Here is a 22,170-nt window from a genome sequence, read left to right on the forward strand (position 1 = left end):
AGGTTATGGGATGGGGGTGGGGTCGGGTATGAGGGAGGGGGTGGGGTGACCCACCAGTCTCTTTCTTCCCCGTGTGTATTATTTTTCCACTTAATTTAGCTGAAATAAGAGATTTGGGGGGTGTCTGTGTGTAACTCAACTCCATTATCCTCAACGAGGGGTCGCACTGAGGTCAGCAGGTGCTGCTCCTGACAAGAGGATTTCTTCACTGCGGTTTGATAGACGTGAATCATTTAAGGCATCCGTTTAAATAAGAAAAAAAGCGGTATAACCTGGGTCCTGCCTCCTTTCCCGTCTCTAAATTCAAGCCGCCACCTCTGAGAAGGCCCAAAGACTCCAGGGACCTTGACAATCTACTCCATAGTCTCAGCTTCTACTTTGTGATTCCTCTCCTTCCCCTGCTCCCGATTCCTTCATTTTGCCACCAGTTCCCATCTTTATTGAGTTGTTTCGGCTTTGAGCTGAAGGAAAAAGTGTTCTTGAAAACATGACGCTCCACAGACCAGCTGGAGTGGGTGGGCACAGCTGTGATTACTCACCTTCAACATTAATTGGTAATCACTATCCATCTGTAAGAGACAGGGTCATGTATAAAAGTGACCAATAGAGATTAAAATTACCTCAAAGATATCACGGTAAAACAATGCCACAGTAGGAAGCCAATGTTTCTTCTGTGAGCGATTTACGCAAAGTTTAAGGTGCCTCACAAATGTAGTTTCTGTTTCCCAAAAAATGTCAACCAGTAAAATTCAATTTAAACCCGGACCATTAAAATCACAGGCTTGGTGCATGGGGCCAACCCCATATTTAAACATTTTGGCTTTTCGACTGGTTGTGATGAAGCTAGGCCGGACTCCCATCCTGCCCCAGGTAAAAATGCTGGAAACCTGGTGAAGGGCTTTTGCCCGAAACGTTGATTTTTCCTGCTCCTCGGATGCTGCCTGAACTGCTGTGCTTTTCCAGCACCACTCTGATCTAGAATCCCATCCTGCCCCAGAGTCAGGACGGGATACAAAGCCAAACTTGCCTGCAGGAGGTCATACCCATCTGCGTCAATAGAGGTAAGCACCCAGTTCCATTTAGAAAGGGTTTATTGTTTCACCTGTTTTATGAAGTTTAGCCTGATCACGACAGAAAGGGAGCTGAATGAGAGAGGGGGAGGTAATAGAGGAACAGAGAGAGTTTGTTGAACTTTGTGTCCATGGAGGGAGGGCAAAACATTCTCCTCACGTTTGAGAAGACCAAGACAATATTTCAACTGGTTAAGAGTTGTTTTTATTGTGTGTGGGAGTTTACTCACTAATTTTTATCTCTAGCTATAAGATCTTTCCTATTTCCAGATTAGGAGAGAAACATATTTTCTGAAGACTCTAGTCCAGCTTCTTCCCCTTTCCAGTTCTATTTATACAACTACAGGACACCAAAATCATCATTATATCACCATGATACATTCTGCCAATGTCTCATTAATCTACTGTTGCCTTTGCCAAGAATGAGAGAATGTATTATGGAAACAGAAGTGGTGATGTATATGGTAATTTCATTGGGCTAATCACCCAGGATCATAGGATCCCTACAGTGCAGATAGAGGCCATTCACCCCATCACTGTGCTTCCTGATTCCACGTTGCTTCATCTGAATGTGAAGACCAAGGATTGAGCTAACCTCCACAGCCACTGGATGAGACAGACTTTACTTTGTACATTGGCTGCAAGTTCCTCCATAGCAGATGGCAAAACTTTTCAACTGGCTACCTAATGGCTTGGCACCTGCAGAGACAGTTATCCTTTGCCATTGGCAGGTAGAGGTGCCAAGGCCAGCAGGTAGAGTAGGTGGCACGATGTCAGGTGTGGCCAGCTGATCACCTTGGCATGTGGTCTTTCATCTTGTGCCACTTCAACTATGAAATTCCACATGTGGGGAGCAAGCCAAAACAGTCTGTGTTGTTAACTTTACTTTCACTTCATCGCAACTTACTTTAGTCACTGTGGCTGTCCATCCTTTAACTCCCTGGGCCCATTGAAAGTTGGTAGAGGAAGAAATCCTTTTCTTCTTGCACCTTTTTCTCCCTATCCATTATCTGTTTTCCTGAAGTTCTTTAAATTCTTCAATTTTAATGAACATTGCAATAATGCACTGGCCAATCTTGGGCTAATCTTCGGTGATGAGGATCCTTTAAGTTAAAGACATTCATGAATAAAATAAAATTGGAAAAGCAGATAGCAATTCTGGGATTCCAGAAAAATCTATAATCTTAAAATTACCAAAATTGCAGCAAAGTAAGGCTCCGCTGTCCAGTGAGAGCATGCTAGCTCTTTTGTGCAGCTATCTAGCTCGCCTGCCCTTTCCTCATAGCCCTGTGATCATTTTTCTTCCAAGAATTTATCCAATTTCCTTTTAAATGTTGGAACTGAAACTGTTTCCACTGCAGTGAATCCCAGAACACAATGATTCACCCCGTGACAAAATGTTGCCCCATCTCACTCTGCTCACTTCAACAATCACCTTAAAGCTGTGCTTGCCAGTTATCAAGCCCCATGTCACCATTTCTCCTCAAAACCATTCTTGCTTTTCAATTAAACCTTTGCTCCAAAACAGCTGAGTGACTCAGTAGTCAGCACTGCTGCCTCACAGTACCAGGTACCCGGGTTCAGTTCCACCCTCTGCATAAAGTTTGCACATTCTCCCCGTGTGTGTGTGGATTTCCTCTGGGTGCTCTGGTTTCCTCCCACAGCCCCAAGATGTGCAGGTTAAGGTGGATTAGCTATGGGTCAAGATTAGAGTGGTGCTGGAAAAGCACAGCAGGTCAGGCAGCATCCGAGGAGCTGGATTTTCCTGCTCCTCGGATGCTGCCTGACCTGCTGTGCTTTTCCAGTACTACTCTGATCTCCAGCATCTGCAGTCCTCACTTTCGCCGAGTGGATTAGCTATGGGAAATGCAGGGTTATAGGGTAGGGAGGAGGGTCTGACTGGGGTGCTCTTCAGAGGTTCGGTGTGGATTCAGTGGGCTGAATGGTCTGCTTCCACAGTGTAGGGATTCTACAATTCTAAAAAGAACAATCCCAGCTCCTCCTGCCCCTCCAAATAAATAAACTCACCCATCCCCGGCATCTGCCACCTCCTCATGGCTTTGTCATCCTTCCGAAAGTGTGATGCCCAGGGACAAGCCGTACTGCGTATGAATCTACACAGTTTCTGCTGAAAGGCTTCAGTGAAAGTAAACTACTATTCTGTCACTATTGCTGGGTTGAAATACTGTAACTCTGTACCTAACCACATGGTGGGAATACTGATACCACATAGACTTCAGAAGTATAAGATGGTGGCTCATAACTGTCTAGGGCATGTAGGGATGGGTGACAATAGCCAAAGATGCCCACATGCCATGAATGAATTAAAAAAATTCCTTGGTATTCTTCTTCTTGTCATTGACTTGAGTTGATGATGATGTCTGTACAAGAATCGTTAGGGACTTGAGATGTGCAAATATTGAGCACAGGGTTCATATAAAGTGTTAACATTTCTGGGCTATTATCTCTATACAATGGTGTAATAGAGCAAAGCTTCACTAGGGCTTTGTTCCTGCAGGCCTCAATCCCATGTGATCTGACACCACCGGTGCCATAAAAGTGTACGAATTAGGAGTAGGCCTCAACCTACTCTACTATTTACTATGATCACACCTGATCTCATCTTGGCCTCAACTCCACTTCCCTCCCCGTTCTCTAGAAGCCTTCATCCCCTCACTAATTAACAATCTATCTAGCCCCTCGTTAAATTACACATTTACACATTACTTTGAGGTAATACATTCCACAAATCCACAACGCTTTTGAGAGGCGTAACTTCTCTTCAAAATCTGTCCTTATCTAAAACCATGACCTCTCATTCTAGATTGCCCCAAAGAGAGAAACATCCTCTTTCTGCTGTGTCAATCTCCTTTAAAATTGTAGATACCTCAGTTAGATCTCCTCTCATTCTTCTAAACATGAGAGAGTATAGGCCGAAACAGCCCAATCTCTCTTCGTAAGACAAATCCCTCATCTCTGGAATCAATCCATTGAACCTCCTCTGAACTGTCTCCAATGCAACTACATCCCTGTTCAAGTAAGGAGACTAAAATGGTATATAATACTCCAGGCTTGGTCTCACTAATGACTTGTACAGTAGCAGCTACACTCCCTGTTTTTGTAATCTATTCCTTTAGCAATAAGTCCTAAAATTCCATTTGCCCTCCCTACTACCTGCTGCACCTGTGCAGTAGTTGTCTTCAATTCATACACGAGAATGCTTCATGCACATGCTTGGTAGCTATTCACGACGTATTAGTACAATGAACCCTTTACCCTACATCTCCCCCAAGTTCTCAGTCCCCAGGACTGTTAACCTCACAGACTATTTATAATTCAACTTCTTCCCCCACCAAGTTTTAATGTGAAAGTGTTGATCTCCACAGTGTTCCCAGCCTCTGTTGCTGGTCCTGTAGGCTTCCCAGTGTCTCCATGAAAATTCAATGCAGCGATGGAATGGGATATTGGCTGGTTTCTGGGCTGCACACAACATTATCATAATGTGCAGCTAAAGCCAGCAACAATCCATCAAGGATTCGAGGAGCATAACCTCCAGGAAGTGAGCCATCACAACCCCTTGGAGGGTAACACTGCGAACTAGTCTCCTATACCGCACACTGAGGAAAGGTGAAAGCACTAGCAAGACACAATGAGGTGCTTTTGACTCCGATGAAGGACTTTGTAGTTGCATCATTTCCTGCTGCAGTGATGTTGAAAGTGATATTTAAAACCTGATTACTATCTATCTGCTTTTTGACCAAACCCAATAGCGAGTGGTCCAGTCTCCACTGAACCGTCAGCATGAACTGTTCTTTATTTTTTCCCTTTTTTATTTCACAGGATGAATGCATTGCTGGCTGGGTGAGCATTTAGTGCCCAAGCCTAATTGCTCAGAGGGCAGTTCAGAGTCAACTACCCTGTGGTGGATTTGGAGTCATGGGTAGGCTAGACCAGAAGGGGCAGATCCACTTCACTCCAAGAAGCTAGTAAACCTGATGAATCTCTCTGACAGTGATCACATGGTCACTCTTCGATCCAGCTCTCTGTTCCAGATTTTTATTGAATTCCAATTTCACCATCAATCCCTCCACCCCTATCCCTATGGTGAGATTCAATTTTATTTCCTTCAAACAGTAGTCCGGGTCTGCTCGCCCAGTGACGTTACCACTACACCACCATCTCACAATAGACAGTGTCCTCTGTTTAGCCTAAGGGTGTGTAGATTCCTCTCGTCTGCTTTGGCTACCATCAGCTCCAGCCGAGAGAGGTGGCGCAGTCACCTTTCAGGTTGCATCTCCCTCTCACAGCTGAAGTATCACTTTGTTGGTGCCATGTGCAGTTTCCCTCCCTGTGGTTGGCCTCCGATTCCGTCACCCACTCCTCCAATGACACTGAAATCCTCCATGCACCATTTTCCATTGTTTCTGCTGGGCCTAGTTGCAAAGTACCACCACATAAGAATATTCTGAGCAGTTTCCATGATCTTCAGCCGTGTGATGGTGGAGCAATGGTACTGTCATTAGACATGCAAACCAGAAGTCCAAGCCAATGATTTGGTCACATGTCATCAAATACCATAAAAGCAATTGGTGACATTTAACTTGTAAAATCCAGAGTTTGCAAATTGTTAACAGTTACCCAGCAACCATCGAGTCTCATCAAGCCCCAATTGGTTTTTCAGGGAAACAAATCCACCCCCCTCACTTACTTGTAACTCCAGAGCCAAGGTATTGTCATTGGCTCCTCAACTATTCTTTGAAAAGGCATTCAGTTCAGGGGTAATTAGAGATAGCTGGTCTCGTTAGAATTATCTCCAATGTGTTTCATTTTTTAAAAAGCTATTTTATGGGCATTACTGAAAAGCCAACATCTGATGCTTACCTCCATTTAGCAATGAACTATGAGGTTTTCTAGGTAATTTCAGAGGGTTACTAAGAGTCAAAGCGTCATACAGCACGGAAACAGACCCCTTGGTCCAACTCATCCATGCTGACCGAGTTTTCCAAACTAAACTAATTCCATTTGCCTCCATTTGGCCCATATCCCTCAAAGCCTTTCCTATCCATGTAACTGCCTTTTAAATGTTGCAACTATATCTGGCATCCACCACTTTCTCTGGCAGTTCATTCCATATGCTCACCACCCTCTGTGTGAAAGCATTGCCCCTCAGATCCGGCTGAGGCTGGTTAATTTCCTCCTCTTGATTTCTCTACTCGATGGCGGGTCTGACCCATGAAGCTGTGACCTCTCACCACGGGATAGGACAATAGAGCAGATCCTGAACACTCTGTAAATGAGGCAGGGATTTGAACCCTGCCAGTTCTGAGGTAGGGTCACTGGACCCAAAGTGTCAGCTCTGATTTCTCTCCACAGATGCTGTCGTACCTGCTGAGCTTCTCCAGCAATTTTTGCTTTTGTTGCAGAGTAGTGTTACAGCTACAGAGAAAGATTAACTCTAACATATGAGAGGTCATAAGCGTGATAACAGTGGTTGTTGTTAAATTGGGTGCTTGAACCTAGAGTTAGGAGGCAGACATACTGCCCACCGTATCATAAGACATCTCACTTAAAGGGGCTTTAGTGAACCACATGGGTTTTTGACAACACTGATTAGCCCTATGGTTGCATTAACCTGAGCGTTTGGATTACAAATCAACTTATAGAGGTTTATGAAATGGTGAGGGGTATAGATAACATTAATGACAAAGGAGTTTTCCCTAGGGTGGTGGATTTCAAAACTAGGCAGCATATTTTTAAGGTGAGAGGAAAAAGATTTTAAAAAGCCGTGAGGGGCAATAATTTTACATAGAGAGTGGTTCATGCGTGGAATGAACTGACGGAGAAACTGGTCGATGTGTGTACAGTTACAACGTTTAAAAGACATTTGGATAAGTTCATGAAGAGGAAAGGTCTAGAGGGATATTGGCCAAGCATAATTAGGTAGGATTAGTTTGGTTTGGAAGCATGATCAGCATGGCCTGATTCGATTGAAGGGTTTGTTTCTGTGTTGTGTGATTCTGAGTGACATTGCCACTATACCATTGTCTGATCAAGAGATCTCCATCAGGGACATTGCTCAACCTTACTACAGTGATACAGAACAGATGTAGGAAATGCTTTTTATTTGCAATTTAACCAGGAAGAAAATACTTTACATTTATATCAACCCTCTCATGACCTCAGGAAATCTTAAAAGCACTTTGACTGAAGGATGATCACTGTTGCTGTTGGGAAGGCAGAGACCTAGTGGCATTATCGCAAGACTATTAATCCAGAGACCACAGGAAAGGTAAAGTCACCATAGCCCTACAGTTTTATAGGACTATTCTCTCATTAGAGAGGGACAACTAGTGGTGGTTTAACCTGAGGCTCACCATTCTGGGTGTAAATCCTCCAGATAGTGGATTTCAATTCAATTTAAAAGAATTTAGAGTCAAGAGACTATTAATGACCTTAAGGGATGCTGTCAATTATCTGCAAAATTGCAAAAAGGCATTAAGGAACAGGACAGATTTTTTTGACAATCAAATCTGCCGACTTACCTGGTCTGGCCTCCATGTGACTCCAGACCCACATCAATGCTACGGACTCATAGCTACCCTCTGGGAAATTTGGGAAAGGTAATAAATGCTGACTTGGCCTGTGAGACCCATATCCGTAAAAACGTAGAAACATAGAAGGTAGAAGCAAGAAGAGGCCATTCGGCCCTTCAAGCCTGCTCCTCCATTCATCACGATCATGGCAGATCGTCCAACTCAATAGCTTAGCCCTGTTTTCTCCCCACAACCTTTGATCCCATTTGCCCCAAGTGCTAGATCTAGCCACCTCTTGAATACATTCAATGTTTTGGCATCAACTACTCCCTGCGGTAATGAATTCTACAGGGCCACCACTCTTTAGGTGAAAAAATGTCTCTTCATCTCCATTCTTAATGGTCTACCCTGAATCCTTAGACTTGATGATTTTCAGATCTGCTGAATGAATGAAAAAAAGTGGGCAATATGATATCCATTGTAACATCCCACAAGCACTAATTAAATAGTCATCAGCAGAAGGGTTATACTGTGTCCTAATGCTTGGGTTTAAATCTCATCTACCACATACCTGTGACATTTGCCTATCCAAATGAGTTGATTAAGCAAAATAAAATGACTGGAATATTTGTTTCTTAATGATGTTGATTGAAAGATAAATGTTAGCCAGACCTTCCCTGGAGCAGGAAGTCTTCTGTTCTTTCTCACATAGTGCCACGTGTCCACCTTGAGATGTTCTCCTGTTTAATTGGGACGTATTGATGAGGGAGGTGGTGGATTCTCACCCCAGAGTGTCAATGTGTGGAGTAATCTCTCACCCTGTAATGGGGGAGAGGGAGGACAAACCTACATTTGTCACCGTAACCATTTCAGTCCTGTGCGGGAGTCACATGTCGAGCTGAACATTCTGCTAACTCAATCATGTCCAATACATTGAGGACACTAACATCAAAGGCAAATGGCCATTCATCATGAGTCAGGATATTGTCCTCAGAAGATGCAGCCAGTTACTCAACTCAATGTTATAAAAGTTGAAAAATGTGGTGCTGGAAAAACACAGCAGGCCAGGCAGCATCCGAGGAGCAGGAGAATCGACATTTCGGGCATAAGCCCTTCTTCAGGAATGAGGCTGGTGTGCCAAGTGAGCTGAGATAAAAGGTAGGGGGGAGGGAATTTGGGGGAGGGGCGCTGGGAATACGATAGGTGGAAGGAGGTGAGGGTGATAGGCCGGAGAAGGGGTGGGAGCGGAGAGGTCGGGAAGAAGATTGCAGGTCAAGAGGGCGGTGCTGAATACGGGGGTTGGGACTGAGATAAGGTGGGGGGAGGGGATATGAGGAAGCTGGAGAAATCTACATTCATCCTGTGTAGTTGGAGGGTTCCTAGGCGGAAGATGAGGCACTCTTCCTCCAGGCGTCGTGTGGTCAGGGTCTGGCGATGGAGGAGGCCAAGCACCTGCATGTCCTTGGCGGAGTGGGAGGGGGAGTTAAAGTGTTCAGCCATGGGACGGTTGGGTTGGTTGGTGTGGGTGTCCCAGAGGTGTTCCCTGAAACGTTCCTCCTACCTCAATGTTATAAAAGCCCAGCTCCTCAATACAATTTGGAACATCCATGATGTTTGTCCTCTAACCTTCTTGATGTTGCATTTTCGGGAAGAATGCTTTTAGCTTTTGTTGTATCCAAATCTTAGGAACATTGGTACAACAGGAGGCCATTCAGCCCCTCAAGCTTGTTCTGTCATTCAATCAGGACATTTTTGATCTGCATCTTCACTTCATCTATCCACCTTGGTTTTATAACACTTACTACACTTGCTGAACAACAGTATCTGAGGTTAGAAATTTTTAATTGACCCGCCAGTTCAATTCTCCATGAGGGAAAATGTTCGGAAATTCGACTCCCCCTTGTGTGAACAAGTGACACCTACCATCATCCCTTGAACTCCCTATTCCTAATTTTAAGTTTACTGCTCCGTGTTCTGGACTATCCAGCCAGATAAAATAGTGTATCAAAACTATAAATTGTCTTAAGCATCCAGTCAAATGCGAGGTTATGCACTTTTGGAAAATCCAATTCAAGAGTGAACTATACGGTAAATGGAAAAACCCTGGGGAAAACTGATGTACAGAGAGATCTGGGTGTTCAGGTCCATTGTTCCCTGAAGGTGGCAACACAGGTCGATAGAGTGGTCAAGAAGGCAAATGACATGCTTTTCTTCATTGGAGAGCATATTGAGTACAAGAGTTGGCAGGTCATGTTACAGCTATATAGTACTTTGGTTCAGTCACATTTGGAATACTGCATACAGTTGTGGTCGCCACATTATCAGAAGGATGTGGATGTTTTGGAGAGGGTGCAGAGGAGGTTCACCAGGATGTTGCCTGGTATGGCAGGTGCTAGCTATGAAGAGAGGTTGAGTAGGATTATTTTCATTAAAAAGACCAAGGTTGAGGGGGGACCTGATTAAAGTCTACAAAATCATGAGAGATATAGTAGACAGGGTGGATAACAAGAAGCTCTTTCCCAGAGTGGGGGACTCAATTAGTAGAGGTCACGAGTTCAAGGTGAGGGGGAAAAGTTTAGGGGAGATATGCATGGAAAGTTCTTTACACAGAGGGTGGTGGGTGCCTGGAACAAATTACCAATGGAGGTGGTAGAGGCGGGCACGATAACCTCATTTAAAACGTATCTAGACAGATACATGAATGGGCAGGTAACAGAGGGATACAGACCCTTAGAAAATAGGCGACAGGTTTAGATAGAGGAATTGGATTGGCCTGTTCCTGTGCTGTAATTTTCTTTGTTCTTTGTTCCTTGGTCTACCTTGAGTCCTGATGAAGGGCTCCTACCCAGAACGTCAATTTTCCTGCTCCTCGGATGCTGCCTGACCTGCTGTGCTTTTCCAGCACCACTCTAATCTTGACTCTAATCTCCAGCATCTGCAGTGCTGACTTTCGCCTAACTTGAGTCCCATTTAGTTACCTCAAATATTTTAATTCAATTGACTCATTCTCTTCACTTTGAAAGATATTTATCATTGTCCCAAATTAAGGGTGATGGAATCAGACTGGATAACCCATACCTGCAGAGACACAACAGACCTTCTCAGGGGAAACCCTGCTTCTGTTATAGAGGGACTATGTCAGGAGCGTGATGGAATGTTCCCCACTTGCTGAATGAGTTCAGCTCCATTAACTCTCAAGAACTTCAGCACCTTCCAGGATGAAGCATCCCACTTGATTGGCACCCCATGCACCACCTTGAGCAGTCCCTTCTTTCTCACAAGCAGCAGTGTGTACCATCTACATGATGCACTGCAGAAATTCACCAAGATTCCTTTGACAGCATCTTATAAACCCGCAATTACTACTGGTGAAAAGGACAAGAGAGAACATGGTCACCTTGAAGTTCCCCTCTGAGTCACTCACCATTCTGACTTGGAAATATATCATCGTTCCTTCAGTGACATTGGGTCAAAATCCTGGAACTCCCTCCCTAACAACACTGTGGGTGTCCCTACAGCCTGAGCTCTGCAGTGGTTCAAGATCGCAGCTCACCATCACCTGCTCCAATGCCATTAGGGATGGGCAATAAATAATGACCCAGCCAGCGATACTCACATCCTGTGAGAGAGGAGACTAAAGATCCAGAATGGATGTTGCGAGGCAGTATGAAGATGGTAACTATTTATCAAAAAGGAAATCATGGCTGTGGCTAGTGATGGGTCTTTTCTTCAGCTGGCATGGTATTTGATGGATATAATTTCCATGGTTATTTGATGGACACAATTTCTTCGGCTGTCCCACCTCCAACCATTCCCACCCCAGAGGAACGACAGTAGGTGGGAGAGTCTTCAGCCTGCACTCAGGTATGTGAATTCAAGTTCTCCCTCAGATTCACTCCCCCCACCCCAGGTTTGTCAGTTCCCACCCTCTGTTACTGAAGGACTAGCGCCACGATTGATCTTTAAATCTTCCTTTGGTGGATCTGGAAAAGCACAGCAGGTCAGGCAGCATCTGAGGAGCAAGCGAATCGACGTTTCGGGCATAAGCCCTTCATCATACTGACCGGCTGTGCTTTTCCACACTCTCGACTCTGATCTCCAGCATCTGTAGTCCTCACTTTCTCCACTTTGGTGGGTCCCCCAATCCCAAAGCTGAACCTGTCCTACTAAATGTGACACTCTCTCCCTTGCCATTTCAATAACTGTGGAATAAAACAAGTGACAAACTGCCTATTTCTTTAGTTAGGCACTACACAAATGCCCATGTTTGCATTTGGAGACCTGTGCTGAACCACAAGTTACGGTCCAAGGCTAGTATCAGGTCAACAAAGAGGGCAACTTATAACGTTATTTCAAAATCAATAAGTAACAACAAACAGGGCACATGTACCTCATCGTGCACAACTATATGTACACACACACATACAGACACACACACACACACACAACACTTTTAATTCATTAACAAGATGAGGGTATCGTTGGCTGCACCAGCATTTATTGTCCATTCCTAATTTGTCCAGAGGGCAGTTAAGAGTCAACCACATTGCTGTGGGTCTGGATTCAAATGTAGGCCAGACCAGGTAAGGATGGCAGATTTCCTTCCTTGAAGGACATTAGTGAACTCTAACAGCCAGCAATGGTTTCATGGTCATCATTAGAATCTTAATTCCCAGATTTTTGTTTAACTAAACTGGAAACCCACCATCTACCATGGTAGCATTCGATCCTGGCTCCCCAGAACATTAACAGAAATTGCTGGAAAAGCTCAGCAGGTCTGGCAACATCTGTAGAGAGAAATCAGAGTTAGCATTTTGGGTTGAAATATTAATTCTGTTTTCTCTCCACAGATGCTTCCAGATTAGATTAGATTAGATTACTTAGTGTGGATCTGCTGAGCTTTTCCAGCAGTTTCTGTTTTTGGTCCAGATACACAGCATCGGCAGGTCTTCTGGTTTCCCCGAAACATTACTAGGGGTCTAGATTAATAGTCCAGTGGTAATACCACTAGGCCATTGTCTCCCCCAAACGTACGTGTGAGCACGCACACATACAGACACACCCTCATACACACACACCAGCGTACACACACACACCATCATACACACACACACCCCGTCATATATACACACACACCCCGTCATATATACACACACACACACCATCTCTCTCACACACACCATCTCTCACACACACAGACACATTCTCACACACACACATACACAGACACATTCGCACACACCCACCCACCATCACACACACACACACCATCTCACACACACACCATCACATACTCATACACACATGCACATATATACAGACACATCCTCACACACACACACCCACATACCGACACATCCCCCCACACACACAAACCATCTCACACACATCCTCTCACACACACACCCACCATCACTCACACACACACACGCACATATATACAGACACATCCTTACACACACAAGCCGCCATCTCATACACACACCCACCATCACACACCCACACATACACACACACCATCTCTCACACACGCACATATATACAGACACATCCTCACACACACAAGCCACCATCTCACACATACACACACACCATCTCTCACACACACGCACATATATACAGACACATCCTTGCACACACACAGACACATCCTCACACACGCACACGCACAGACACATCCTCACACACACACATCCTCTCACACACCCACATCCACAGACACATCCGCACACATACCAACACACACATACAGACACATCCTCACACGCGAACACATGCAGACACACCCTCACACACAGACACATCCTCTCTCACACACATCCAGAGACACATCCACACACACACCATCGCACACACACATACACACACATATACAGACACATCCTCACACGCGCACACATGCAGACACACCCTCACACACAGACACATCTTCACACACATACCCACCATCACACACACACATGCAGACACATCCTCTCACACAAACCCACCATCTCACACACACACATCTTCACACACACATCTTCACACACATATCCACCATCACACAGGCACACACGCACACATACAGATACATCCTCTCACGCACACACCCACCATCTCTCACACACACAGACAAATCTTCACACATACCCACCATCACACAGACATACACACACACAGACAGGTCCTCACACACACACATATATAGACACATCCTCTCTCTCACACACACACACACAGTCTCTTTCAAGCATGCAAGATGTTCAGACATGTACCGATACACTGAGAAGCACATGCAAACACGTGGCGGCCCATGTCCATGACAAATGCATGCATGCACACACCTGTACATACATGTGTGTGTCCAACAGCAGCATGCATTCACTCAATTGCCCACGACAAGCGGATGTGCAGGCATATGCCAGCTAGCTCAGTAGACTGGGTGGCTGATTTGCGATATAGAGTGAAGCCAACAGCATGGGTTCACTTGACGTGCTGGCTGAGGTTACTGTGAAGGACTCGCTTTCTCAACTTCTCTCCTTACCTGAGGTGTTGTGACCCTTAGGGTAAACCACCAGTCACCTCTATCTAATGAGCAATAAGCGATAAGTGACATTTAGGTGCCTGTACACACACAGGCAATGGATACACACAGGCATGTATGAAACACATGCAGAGAGACGCATGTATATACACCTGTCTGATGCATGCCTACATGTAAACGTACAGCCACATACATGCATGACACTTGTTGCCCGGAGCAAACCTATAAGCCTGAACATATGCACGGATGTGTAGTTCACAGGCACATGGACAGATAAAAGCAATACCCTCAAACAAACGGCATATACATATGTGTACCCACACACAAGTATGGTCCAGCACATGAAGTGTCAGCTGTTGGCTGGGCATTTGAGCATCTGTTAGCAAAGCATGTCCACAGTTCTGAATACAACATCATAAATCTATGTAATGAGCTAGGGAATATCTGGAATTATGTGATCTTTTGATACAGGACTTACACTGTCAACCAATGCATTTTAGATCCTGGACCCCTTTATTATGATTTCTGAATTGCTAAACCCCCTCTTGGCTGCTCAAGACTGCAATTGGTGAGCACTTGCTCAACTTCTTAAATATTTAAGTTTTTATAATGAGTTACACTAGTCATTGACAACTGCGTAAACAAACTAGCAGTACAGAACATGAGTTCCTAGAGGCAGTGAGCAGTTTATCCAGCCTATTGTATACTGCCTGCTCAGCAAATCACACCCAAGGCTGAGGTCAGTTCCTGCCATCACCACTGCTCCAAAAACTACAAACTTGTGCTGAGTTCACACAAGGTTGACTCAAAGGCTGCTAGAATCTTTTTATAGACTATTTTTTAAAAAGGGATGAGCCACAAAAATATTAGGGAAACTTGCTCCAGTTGTTAAACCAACTCTAAAATGACCCTAATGCTTGTGTTTCATCTTCAGTGATCACAATTCTATAACGAGTATGCTCTTTCCTTTCATACAGCATGTCATTTGAACTTCAAGAGGATTTTGATGCACCTTTGATCATAATTTTATCTTCTTTCTTTTCCCAAAATATATTGACTGAGCAAATATTTTTCTAATCAACCTGTTCGGAGATGTTATTACGCGCCTCTGGTGAAGGTGGAACTTGCACCTAGGAATCTTGGCTCAGAGGTAGGGACATTATCACACTGAGAATTTACTGCCTTTAGCTGGGGAATCTAGAATATGGAGATATAGCGCCTGGATATAGGGCCTATCATGCATGACTGAGATAAGGAGAAATTTCTTCAATCAAAGGGTTGCGTATCATTGGAGGTGTTTAACCTCTAGGATTACGAATGTACATAATTAAAGCTCAGATAGAGTGATTATTTATCTCCCATGTAATTGATCCAGTGTGCCCTCAGCATGGACATACAGCCTTGAGGTGATTCCAGCGCAATTTCCCAGGCTCGAGAGTCTCAAGGTGAGGCCCAGTGAGGTCAGGAGTCAAGGCCCACCATGGATTGGATGTTATTCTGAACTTTTTCTTTTTCTGTATCTCTTTCCTGAAGAATTTGCACTTAAGAATCTGTACTTAGATACCTTTGTACCTAAAATGTGGTGGTAAGTGGCAACTTGTAAACTTTTCACTGTACTCATATGAGTACATGTGGCAGTAAAGCTAATTCTGGTCAAAAGATATCGGTGCAGGAAAATGAAGTTAAATTCCAAGGTCAGTGTTAAATGATGGAGTAACCGGCTTGATGGACGGAATGGTCTATTCCAGCTCCCATACCTCATGTTCTTAAAGTGAAACAATTAACAGGCAATACTGAAATCAACAATCCATGCCAAAAATTGGACAGGCCTGTGTCTTCTTTGCTTCACTCCAAGGTGAGAGTATTGTGAGCATTGAAAGCAGCGGGATGATTTTATAATCAATAGATCTCACTGAATACTTTGCCCCATATCACTGGGAGGAGCCACTCCAGCAGCAAGGTCTCTGCAGTCAGTTGAAGGTTGTACCCACACTCCCTCCTTGACCAATATCCAGATGGTGAGTTGGCATCAACTGTCCTGCCTTCTGATGAAACGTCAAGCACAACATTAAAAAAATTGAGAAAATGTTCGGGGATCGACTGCCTCACTCTCTGGACAGAGACTGACCACTGAAGTAAGGACGTTATTACCAATGCTCATGGCCAGAGTAGAGGGGGATTATCTTCATTTCAGGGCATCAACCTTTAGGAAAGAGGTCAGGGCACCAGAAAGGCTGCTCAGGAGAATCAGATGAATGGCCTCAGGTCTGTGGTGACATGGCTAAAGGTGAAGATGCTATCTGCACAGAAGAGCAGGCTGAATGGTAACTTAAAAGAGGTCTTCAAAATTTAAGGAATGATTTTCATTGCACCTAAAGAGAGAAAAAAATTAATTCCAGTGATAGGAGGACCGATTAACGAGCAAACAGAGATTTGACATAATTAGCTGAAAAACAGGGACGTCAAGGACTAATTATTTTACAGGGTTAGTACTGGGTGGGTGCACTTGACACTGAAGGGGTTTAACTCTGGGTGAATTATTATAGACTGCATGCTTTAGAGGCCAGGTAAATTCGACGCAAGGTGTGTTTGAGACTGGATAGGTTTAACAATGGATATGTATATTTTAGGATATGTTTGACATTGGGTGTACTTAACACTGGACATCACAGAACTCTGACAGTGCAGAAAGAAGCCATTCAGCCCACTGATCCTCCAAAAAGCATCTCTCCCTATCCCTGTTTCCCTGTATTTCCCATCGTTAATGTACCTAGTCTGCACACTATGGGCAATTTCACATGGCCAATCCACCTAACCTACACATCTTTGGACTGTGGGAGGGAACTGCAGAACCCTGAAGAAACCCACAGAGATATTGTGAAAACTTCACACAGACAGTTGCCTAGTAGTGGAATCAAGCCTGGGTCCCTGGCACTGTGAGGCAACAGTGCTAACCACTGAGCCACTATGTCTATCTTAACACTTGATATGTTTAGCTCTGAAATGTGATAACACTGGGCAGGTTTAACACAGGCTATATTTGCCATTGAGTGTGTTTAACACTGGATATATGTAACACTGGGTGTGTTTAACAGTGCGTGTGTTTAATGCTAGATATCAATAATGTTGGGTTTATTTGACATTAGATATGTATAATGCTGGGTGTATTTAATACTGAATATTGATAACACTGGCAGTATTTAACATTGGATATGTGTAATGCTGGGTGTATTGAATCCTGGATATATATTAAATAAAACACTAGGTGTATTTAACACTACATATGTATAACACTGAGTATGTTTGATATTGACAGTGTTTAACACTGGATATCTATGACACTGGATGCATTTAACACTGGAAATGTATAACACTGGGTTATTTAACACTAGGTACATAGAACACTGGGTATATTTAACATTGGATGTATTTAATATTGGATATGCGTAACACTGGGTGTATATAACACTGGATATGTAGAATGCTGCGTGTGTTTTATGTTAAACATGTTTGACGCTGGAAGGATTTAAAACTGGGAGTCTATACATTGGATGTTTCTCACATTGGCCATGTTTGACACTGAACATGGGTTACAAATTGACTCTGGTTCCCCAACATTTTATGGTTCAGGATGGGACACCACAAATTGTCAAGATGCCCAGTGAGGAAGGAGGAACTGACTCCCATTCTTTATTCACTCACCACACCACGATGGTTGTAACATGGTTAATTTGCAAAGGATTTCCCCCTTATGAATAACTTTCTCCCACAGCCAAATTAATTGATGTTTTTAAAGGTGTTAATTTAAGCAAGCTTTCTTGACGGAACTAAAAGCGTGAGTTTATTGATTACAAATCACAAGAAGAAATTATAGAGCAATTCACATAGACACAGATTAGAAGAGGCGTGAGCCTTCCCAACCCCTCACCCCAAAAATTTAAATATCAGGAGATCAGTTTCTATGGATCATTCATGGAGTGCAGATGTTTGAACATTGCAATTATTATAGTGGATGTTACCAATAACATTGACATTATCCGTTGAAAGCAATTTCAAGACGTGAGTTTTGGTTGTAATTCATTTGTCCTGTTTCCTTTTGAGAGTGGTGACAGGTTAGCTGGCTTCCAGAACTCACTGTGAGGAATTACAGCGTTGTAGGGGTGTTTTCAAAGCTGTGACTCTCATAGAACATGAATACTCACACTAGGATATCAGGACACCAACACACACAGACCAGGGTTGAAGCTCGCTTTTAACCCCTGTCCCTATGTATTCTTAGAGTTATAGTGTCATAGAGATGTAGGGCTTGTTAACAGGCCCTTTGGTCCAACCCATCCATGCCGACCAGGCATCTTAAATTAATCTAGTCCCACTTGCCAGCATTTGGCCCATATCCCTCCAAACCCTTCCTATTCATATACCCATGCAGATGCCTTTTAAATATTGTAATTGTACCAGCCTCCACCACTTCCTTGGGCAGCTCATTCTTTACATGCATCACCCTCTGTGTGAAAAGCTGCCTCCCCAGGCCCCTTTTGCTTCTTTCCCCACTTATCCTAAACCTCTAGTTCTGGACCCCCCCACCCTGGGGAAAAGACCTTGTCTATTTATCCTATCCATGTAACCACATGATTTTATAAACCTCTATTAGGTCACCCCTCAGCCTCCTATGTTCCAGGGAAAACAGCCCCAACCTATTCAGCATCTCCCTATAGCTTAAACCTTCCAACCCTAGCAACATCTTTGTAAATCTTTTCTGAACCTTTCAGGTTTCACAACATCCTTCCTGTAGCACGGAGACAAGAATTGCATGCAATATTCCAAAAGTGACCTAACCAATGTCCTGTCCAGCCGCAACATGACCTCCCAACTCCTGTACTCAATACTCTGACCAATAAAGGAAAGCATACCAAACGCCGCCTTCACTATCCTATCTACCTGCGACTCCACCTTCAAGGAGCTATGCACCTGCACTCCAAGGCCTCTTTGTTCAGCAACACTTCCCAGGACCTTACCACTAAGTGTATAAGTCCAGCCCTGATTTGCCTCTTGAAAGGCGTAAACACAAGTTTATCTTGTACCCAGAATGCTGTCTCTTTATAGCATCACATTCGCAATGTGAGATAATTCCCAGTTCATGTAGTGTCGCCGTGCACTTTCCCCTCTGTAGTCCATCCCTTTGAAGCGTTCTTGACGCCAAGTTAGGTGTGACATTCCAACACCTCTCTTCAGGCAACTACCACACTTACATTGCAGTCAATGATTTTCCTTAAATTTAAGAAAAACTCATGATGTAATTAATTTTCAACTGCTGATTCGGAAATACAATTGTGGTCAAAATGGTATGTTTAACACTGAGCTTAATTGGCCCAGGGTAGATTTGACAGAGAGAGAGTGTGTGACTTATTCATTCAGGGGTGCGGTGTTGCAGTTAAGAATCAACCACATTGCTGTGGGTTTGGAGTCACACATAGGCCGGCCTGGGTAAGGATGGTAGGTTCCTTTGTAAAGGAAATTGGTAAACCAGATGGGTTTTTCCAGCAATCAACCTTGGATTTGTGATCATCATTAGACTCTTAATCTGGATTTTTATTGAATTCAAATTCCGTCAACTGTCGTGGTGGGATTTAAGCCCAGATCACCAGAACATTACCTGGGTTTTGGGGTTAACAGTCCAGGAATAATACTGCTAGGCCATCCCTCCCCTTAAACTGTGCGGGTGCGTAACTGTGTGGGTGTGTTTAGATTTAGATTTTATTGTCACGTGTACAGGAGTACAGTGAAAGCTATAGAATGTCACTGACCACAGCACCATCTTAGGTACAAAAAAAACGTACAAATAAGGTAGTAAGAGAAACAGAGTTAAAAAGTTAAGCATTACCTTCAGAGAATAAGTAAAAAAATGAAGGAGTAAGCTAATAGTTAACATTTTCTTAACTTAAACGAAAACCAAAGAAATTAGGTGAAAAGTTCAACAGTCTTTGATGAGTCGTCTGGTGAGCTTGCTCTCTGAGAGACCTCTGATCTTGATGATGGTGTCACAGATACCAAGAGGAGCTTTCTGACCACTTACTCTTCCCATGTTAGGCTGTGATGCCATTGTGGCTGCTAATGCTGCTAATTCCTGACTCCCCCTTTCCCCCCACCCCTACCCATCATGGCTCCAGGACCCCCCCTCCTACCCCTCCCCCCCCGTGCCCCCAGGACATGCCTGGGCAGGATCCAGCAGCCACTGAGATACTGCCACGCTGAGCAGAGAGACCAAACCATGACACCATCTTTCTGGGTCCATGCCAAGGCTGGGAAGAAACTCCAAGGGAAAAAGGAAAATAGAAAAAAGAGAAAGAAATGAGAAATAAATGGATAAAACAGACCAGCTCCAGCTGGAGTGTCCTACTCCGTTGTCATCTTGGCAGTTTGTACCTGTGTGGGCTTGTAACGGTGTGAGGGGCTTGTAATGGTGTGAGGGGCTTATAACGGTGTGGGGGGGGGGTTGTAATTGTGTGAGGGGCGTGTAACAGTATGAGGGGCTTGTAACAGTGTGGGGGGGCTTGTAACAGTGTTGGTTTGTAACCGTGTTTGCAACAATGTAGGTTTGTAAGAGTGTGGGTTTGTAACAGTATGAGTTTGTACAGTGTGGATTTGTAACTGTGTGGGATTGTGACTGTGTGCCTCAGGACCCTCCAACCCCAGGACATCAATGTGGACTTCACCAGTTTTCTCATTTCCCCTGCCCCCACCTTGCCCCAGTTCCAACCTTCTAGCTCAGCACTGTCCTCATGACCTGTCCTATCTGCCCATCTTCCTTCCCACCTATCTGCACCACCCTCCTCCCTGACCTATTACCTTTACCCCCACCTCCATTCACATATTGCACTGTCAGCTACCTCACCCCCAGCCCTACCCCCCTCTTATTTATCTCTCCACCTCTGAGACTCCCAGCCTCATTCCTGATGAAGGGCTTTTGCCTGAAATGTTGATTATCATACTTCTCGGATGCTGTCTGACCTACTGTGTTTTTTCAGCACCACTCTAATCTCCAGCATCTGCACGAGGATGCAGTCCTCGCTTTCGCCTGAGTTTGTAATAGAGTGAGTTTGGGTCTGTAATCGTTTTGGTTTATAACAGTTGTGTTGTGACTGTGTGAGTTTGTATCTGTGTTGGTTTGTAACTGGACCATTTTAACTCGAGTCAATTTGACACTGGGGTAACCTTCCTTGATTCATTGGGAAAAGCAGTTTGGAAACTCATGGTTTAGCAAGGCTCAACCTTTGAATCCAAGTCGGTTCCACTTTCCCTGGTCCAGGAGCCTTGGTGAAATTTAATGCTGAAGATCCGATTATAAGAAACCATACCTCTTTTCTGGACAATATAGGAGAAATGGACACTGCTTTTAAAAGGGAAGAACATGTGCAGAGATATTCGCAGATTGGAAAAATGAGTGAAACTACTGTTAAATGAGGCAAAAAGAGAGGACTGCAGATGCTGGAAACCAGTGTTAAGATCAGAGTGGTGCTGGAAACGCACAGCAGGTCAGGCAGCATCCAAGGAGCAGGAAAATCGACGTTTCGGGCAAAAGCCCTTCATCAGGAATAGATGCTGCCTGGCCTGCTGTGCTTTTCCAGCACCACTCTGATCTAAACTACTGTTAAATGAGACATGTTAATTTTTCGACACATTGAGTCCAGCCAACATGGCTGCATTTGCTATGGGTTCAGGAAATCTCACTCTCGCAACTGCCCTTTGATTGGTCAGGTTGCAATTTAAGGCAGACCCTGTGCAGGGGAATGAAACGGAGGGGAAGAAACAGACTTCCAGAAGGTCACAGCATCAATCTCTCCCTTCTCTTGAAGGATGCCTTCTCCAAATTTCTGTCAATCAGCAGCAAACTGCATTTAGAAATGCTGAGATAAATAATTCTGAAACCCCAAAACAACAAGGAACAGCCTGGGTCTCACCAAGCAACCGGTGAACCACAGCATGAACATTTCTGTGAAGGGAAATAGATGACAGAAATGTGGAGGTTGTTGCTGTGAGTGCT

The 22,170-nt window shown here is 44.2% G+C and overlaps 1 long non-coding RNA gene across 1 annotated transcript in view; it reads left to right on the forward strand.

The window, feature by feature from the left end:
• Nucleotides 1-15,272, forward strand: part of LOC148137459 (uncharacterized) — a 75,544-nt gene extending 60,272 nt beyond the window's left edge. The window contains exon 4 of the long non-coding RNA XR_015754296.1: nt 15,107-15,272. This is a non-coding gene — a long non-coding RNA (uncharacterized LOC148137459). The remainder of the gene's footprint in view (nt 1-15,106) is intronic.
• The last annotated feature ends 6,898 nt before the right edge of the window (nt 15,273-22,170 follow it).

The sequence above is a fragment of the Chiloscyllium plagiosum genome, unplaced genomic scaffold, assembly GCF_037043375.1.
Source record: "Chiloscyllium plagiosum isolate Xiang-an unplaced genomic scaffold, Cpla_swu_hap1 HiC_scaffold_43, whole genome shotgun sequence".
NCBI classification, from domain to species: domain Eukaryota; kingdom Metazoa; phylum Chordata; class Chondrichthyes; order Orectolobiformes; family Hemiscylliidae; genus Chiloscyllium; species Chiloscyllium plagiosum.